At 45.1% G+C, this 6,538-nt stretch overlaps 1 non-coding gene across 1 annotated transcript; it reads left to right on the top strand.

Annotated features, from left to right (window-relative positions):
- The first annotated feature begins 1,870 nt into the window (after nt 1–1,870).
- LOC131274136 (small nucleolar RNA SNORA9) lies at nt 1,871–2,004 on the top strand. Its single transcript, XR_009181348.1, has one exon. It is a non-coding gene; the product is annotated as a small nucleolar RNA SNORA9 (small nucleolar RNA).
- Nucleotides 2,005–6,538: the final 4,534 nt, after the last annotated feature.

Below are 6,538 nucleotides of genomic sequence, written 5' to 3'. Positions count from 1 at the left end.
TGTTAGCATAAACACAAAGAAACATGGAATATTCTAAAAACCTCCTTTTACAGAAAATGTGTTAAAAACAGAAGCTACACTCCACTTTTTAAACCAGAAAGGATTCCATCCTGAGGCATGGACCTCAGAGTTGGAAAAGGATCTCAAGGTCCCCAAATAGGCTCTTGGTCTTGCAGACCAGCTGAGGGGGGACGTGGGGGAGCGCTGCACTCAGGGGTGTCTGGGGCGGCATGCGTGCCCCAAAGAAGGGACAGGTGGGGTGACAGGTGAGCAGCTGACTGCTCCAGCTACAGTAAGTCTTAGCTCCTCTCACTTCTGTCTTAGTTTATATACAGTCCACATGGTCTTTCCATATGTCCAGACATCTTTGCCCCCAAATAGTTGAGTCCTGTGCCCATGGGTGGGTCTCCCCGTCTCAGGAGGAGTCACTGCTTCCCACTCGCTAAGGTGCAGAGTGTGGAGACACTCTCTCTTTCCTGAGAAAGGACAACAACCCTGTCTGATGCGGTGTCCCAGGGCAGAGCCTTCCTAGGGTTCCTTGCCAGAGATCCTTTCCTCATTCTTGCTTTATTTTTTATTTCCCTCTTCTCCCTTCCCTTCCCCTTTCCCTCTTTAATTCTTTCCTTTTCCTCCCCATTTTCAACTTTCCCCTCATTTCTCTCTTACACGTACCACCACTCATACTCAGAGCTGTCCGTACTCAATAGGCTGCACCCACTGGGCTTTCAGAGGTGCCAGGGTGTGAGTTCTTTACCTGCTATCACTTTTAATCTTCGCAATTTTTTTTAACCTATGAAGTGGTTACCATCATTATCTGCATTCTAAGGGAGATAAAGTAAGGCCCAGGTCAGTGAAGAACCTTTCTCAGAGTCCCAAAGCCTATAAATGGCAGAGTTCTGACCCAGAGTTCACAGTCACAGCCCACAGGTGCAGCCTGGCTCTCTCACCTGCTTGGACTTGAACACATGTTGGCATGAACTTTCTGGATTCGAGGAACGTTCAGACCCCGTGGTGTCCCATTTCTGGGAGGGGATTCAGCCATACTAGGGTGCTGAACCCTTACTGGGGCCCACTGGACTTTATGGAATGAAGCCTTGGGGAGCTGAGCGCTATTCTTTGCCAGCCCCATTGGGTTAGCTTCGTAGTGATGCTGCAAGAAAGAGCACAAACTGGGTGGCCGAAAACAGCAGAAACTGCCTGGGTCAGCTCGGGATTCCACCACCTGTCCACCAGTCACCTGGGAAATCCCCACCATCAGCACAGTCTGTGAAGTCCAGGGAACCCCTGAGGGATGCTGGACGTATCTGCCCGCCTTCCCTTCCCTCCAGCTCCTGGAACAACCTCTGCTCATGGCAGCCTGAGGCAAAGCTCTATTGAACTAAAAAGCAAACAGAAATGTATTCTCTCATGGTCCTGGGGAGCAGAAGCTGGAAATCAGGGTGTTGCAGGATTGGCTCCTCTGGAGGCTCAGAGGAAGAAACCACCCCTCCTCTCCTGCAGCTCCCGGGGCTTCCAGACAGCCTTGGCGTTCCTAGGCTTGCAGGTGTGTCCCTGCGCTCCCCGCCTGACCTTCCCGAGCTGGTTTCCAATCATCCCCTCCTTACTAGGACACCAGCCACTCGGTTAGGGCCACCCCAGTCCAGCAGGACCTTATGTGAACTAAGTGCAACTGCAAAGACACTATTTCTACATAAGGCCATGTTCACAGTATGAGGAGGTTCACACTTCAGTATACCCTTTTGGGGGACACAATTCATCCCATGAAATGGGGCTTTACTAGCTTCGATCCTGGGGGTCAGGCTTCAGAGTGTTGCTTTCTGAAGAGGAGCTGACTTTGGGATCACGGATGAATTCCAGAAGGATGAGGGGCTTGCAAGCCTCCAGCGTGCTTGGGTCTGCAGTGACCCTGTGCATTCCTACAGTGCTTGCAAGAACAGGTTTGAAATGGTTTCAGGCCTTGCTCTGCTCCATCTACAGACCAAGGAAATAGACATTCAGACCGTTGCTTCCCCCCTCCCAAATATGGTATACTGGGCGTCTTGTCTGAACTGTCTAATACTGTAGCCACTTGGCCATGTGTGGATGTGTGGCTTGTTTAATGCTAAGTGAAATTTAAGATTCAGATTTTCAGAGGCTCTGAGTCTACAGGATGTTTGATTAGAGAAGTGAAGGCTAAGTTTTTACTGAAGAGCTGAATGCCTAAGGAACTAAGGGAGGGTGAGGGTAGCACGAGCTGAATTTAATGGAAGAGCATTGGAGAGGCAGGTGAGAATGTCTGCTGAGCACACATCTTGTGCCAAACCTGCTGATACTCAGCTTAGTTTCAATGTTGAGGAATCACTGTAGCTCCAGAGCAGTATGGGAACAGACGCTGAACATGTTGGACCTCAGCAGGGTTCCTGTTGGAAACAAATCTCAGCTGTGATGTCTTCCCACCATGGTGCACAGCACTTTGGAGTCTACCATTCCCCTGGTGTTTGAGCAGCAAAATTCCCATTATGCCAGAGCTGGAGGATCCTTGAAAGCCTGTGCCTTCAGTGTCCATCAGGCTGTTCCACGGAATCTGTGCAGTGATGAGGAAGTCGATGTGGCTCAAGAAGTTGTCACCTGCCTACCACATAGGGGTCCCCAGATTAGGTCCTGGTGCCTCATAAAGATGACAGCAAGCTGATGCAATAAGATGATGCAATGAGGAAACAGTGAGAGACACAACAAGCAACCAACGGGGGTGTCTCAAGCAGTTGGGCACCTCCATCCTACATGGGAGGTCCCAGGTTCAGATCCCTGTGCCTCCTAAAAAGAAAAGATGAGCAGACTCTGTGAGTGCAAACAACGGGGAGGAGGAGTTAAATTATCTCCCTAAAAGTCATTGGAATTTCTGATTCTTGGAGTAACGCTGGTGGGTAAAGTGTCCAGCTGAGGCTAAAGCCTGGGGTGGGGTGGGAGTGGTTGAATAAAGGTGATTTTAAATCTGAGGGGGAAAAAAGAATGAGGTGAGCCCTTAATTATTGAATGTGGCTTCCAGGGATGGGTAAGCAAGTTTATGTAATTTGAAGGGATGATATTGAACATTTCTGAACTCTACTCAGACATTCTAAGTTTTAAAAATGTGGCAATAGTGAATATTCTGAAGAGGAAGGATGGCAAGGTGTCTCCCTATTCAGCTTTCCCACCACTGTGCTTTCCCACCCACTGCTCTAGGTTTGACGAAGGAAAGGAAAAAGTAGAAAAACTGGATTATCTGTTGTTTGAGGGAAGGATTGCTGCCTTAGGTGTCTCTGTACTTCCTTAAGAGTGTTTGCTGAGAGCAAACTCAGTGAGTGTGAGCTGGATGGGTGAAAGAATGAGAGGGCAAGGTTCATTGCCACACATAAGTGGGGAGGGGAATCAAAGTGGGTTTATCATGCTCCCCCGCCCCACCCCAATACGTGACGTTTCATACCTGGGCCCCCCGCGCTGTCCTTGGTGCCCTGCTGAAGCCTGCGCCCTTCTGTTTCCATACCTGGTGCCCCTCACTAGGGGGTGGAGGCGGGGAAGGAGCACGTCTGACCACGTGGTCTGTGGAGCCCCGTTAGCGCTGGAAGGAGAGCAGTGGGGGCTTCAGAGGGCGGGTTCAGGCAGGAGGGATTTGATCCCTGCCCACCGTTTACCAGCTGTATGGTCTTGACCTGTTACTTATTCTTCTCAGCCTGTCTTATCTGTAAACTGGGTCTTAGACATTTCTCTAGATGAACTTATTTTGAAATATGATATACATACAGAGAAGTCTGCAAGTCATAATTATACAGATTTCATAAAGCAGCACTGCACAAACGGAGGGCAGAATAGTGCCGAGCTCCAGACCCTCTTCTTGGCCCTCCCAGTCATCACCCACCCCACCTGATGCAAGAGGACCCCCATCCCAATGTCTAACTTTATTTTACTTCCCTCTGTTTTGGAATTTTATATGGATAGAAACATATAAGAAGGAACCTTTTGTATTTGGTTTCTTCTCCTTAGCATCATGCTTATAAGATTCATCTAGTGTTGGGTGTAGTTGTTGTTTGTTGTGTCTCCTTATTGAGTAGTGTTCCAATGTATATCACAAGGTAATTATCCCTTTCACTGTTGTAGACATTTCAGTTATTTCCAGTTTTTGGCTCTGAATGCTATTGTATATATATATTTTTGGTGGACAGGTGTTAGGAGGGGAACGATTCCATCTAGGAGTGGAACCGCTGGATTAGGGACTCTGACCAGCTCTGAGCTGTATTGAACCTGCCTGAGAGTTTAATGTTCATTTCTAACCTCACAGGGTTGTGAGGGTTAAAGTGCTCGTTAGGGTGCTTGGCAGAGAGAAGTCCCCCAATACACTGTTAAAAATGTAACCAACGCTTAACACTCCATTAATTTCAAGTACCATAATGAACTTAAATATTTTCTTATTGCTTGTTCATTTAGGTGGTTTCTGTTTTCTTTCTTTCTTTCTTTCTTTCTTTCTTTCTTTCTTTTTTCTTTTTACATATAACGCTGCAGGGAGCGACTCTTCTTATAGCTGTTTCCTTCTAAAAACTTGCTTTGTGTTAAGTTCTCAGGATAGGTTTAACGGGATCAAGGTTTTGTGACTGAGAATTGCCACCCTGGAAGGACAGCATGGGCTGGCTGAGAAGGGGAAAGCAAAACATGCAGCGAATGGACACAGAGAAGAGACCGCAAAAGAAAAAGGAGCAAGCCACAAGGGAGGAAATTTTAAAAAATCTTAAAAAAAAAATAAGTAAAAGGAAACGACCTCTTCTTCTTGTTCCCTAGGTGCAGTAAAGTTAGCATGCAGCTCTAAGGTAAGTTGCACTATGGCAGTGTTGCATAAATAATCAAGCCAATCTGTGCCTCACGGGTCTTCCATGGATTATTGTGCACTCTAGGTAACAAAAGTAATGAAATTACAGCCCAGGACAGATTTTACTACTTTTAGACAAAAGGTCATGGAAGATTTGCATAACAAAGACCAGATACAGATAAATCTTAAATTATTTTTAAAATTGAAAATGATGTATAAAATCTTAACATTTTTGTTAAGACTTGTAACATTTTGTGTGATCTATGTATCTTTTTTAAAAAAGGTAATAATAAAGAAAGAATATTTGAATAAAAAAGGTTTTTTTAAAGAATCTAGGTGGAAGTGTAAAAGAAAACAACCCCCCACAAACTTATAAACTTATTACATCTGTATAATCTTTTTTTAAAAGATTTATTTATTTTTCCCCTTCCCCTCCTCCTGCCCGCCCACCCTGTTGTTTTGCTGTCTGTGTCCATTCATTGTGTGATCTTCTGTACATATCTTTCTTTTTTTTTTTTTGGTCTTCTCATTTTCTGTCCTCTAGGATTCACAGGAATTTGATCCTGGCGACGACTGATGTGGGGAGAGTTTCCCTGTCAATTGTGCCACCTCAGTTCCCAGCCTCTGCTGCATTTCACCTTGAAATTCTCCTTCATCTCTCTTTTGATTCATCATCATCTGCTGCCTGACTCATTTGCGTGGGCAGTGGCTCATCATGCAGGCACTCACGTGGGCTGTGGCTCGCCACACAGGCACACTTTCTCCTCTTCCTTTGTCACCAGGAAGCAGCAGGATTGAACCCAGGTCCTCCCATATGGTAGGCAGAAGCTCCATCACTTGGGCCACATGCACTTTACTGTATAATCTTGTGACCTTCCCTAAACCTCATCTTATTTATCTGCATTTTAACAGCATTTTCATACATTTATATATTTATTTGAATAATTGTAACATTTTTGAACTTTGTTCTAAAAAAATATATTATGAAGTTTCCTATACTATTCTGTAATTATCTTTTATTTTTAAGATTTATTTATTTATTTATTTCTCTCCCCCATCCCCACCACGGTTGTCTGTTCTCTGTGTCTATTCACTGCGTGTTCTTCTTTGTCTGCTTCTGTTGTCAGTGGCACAGGAATCTGTGTTTCTTTTTGTTACGTCATCTTGCTCTGTCAGCTCTCCCTGTGTGTGGTGCAATTCCTAGGCAGGCTGCAATTTCTTTCGCTCTGGGCAGCTCACCTTAAGGGGTGCACTCCTTGTGGTTGGGGCTCCCCTATGCGGTGGCACCCCTGTGTGACAAGGCATGCCTTACATGCATCAGCACTGCTCATGGGCCAGCTGCACACTTGTCAAGTAGGCCCAGGGTTTGAACCTCGGACCTCCCATGTGGTAGATGGATGCCCTAACCACTGGGCCAAATCTGCTTCCCTGTAGTTATCTTTATCACCATTTTTATTTTGTGCAGTTGAATCTATAGTAAGAACTATATATTTTAAGAGGTTTTCTGAGTATATCAGTAAGCAGTCCAAGAGGTTTCTAAAATTAGTACACAACTAAGTCTGTTTATACCTTGCTTTTATAACTTTCTTCTTTCCTCCAAAATATTTGGGTTTAATTTAAAAAGTTATGATGGAATTATTAAAAGAGCATGAAAAGAGGAAAAACAAATTGAAATAAAATATGCTTATAAAAACCCTTATAAATTGCAGTTCATCATAATTT

Source organism: Dasypus novemcinctus, chromosome 17, assembly GCF_030445035.2.
Source record: "Dasypus novemcinctus isolate mDasNov1 chromosome 17, mDasNov1.1.hap2, whole genome shotgun sequence".
In the NCBI taxonomy this organism is placed as follows: Eukaryota; Metazoa; Chordata; class Mammalia; order Cingulata; family Dasypodidae; genus Dasypus; species Dasypus novemcinctus.
Note: the sequence above shows the minus strand (reverse complement) of the source record. Positions and strands in the feature narration are given on the sequence as shown.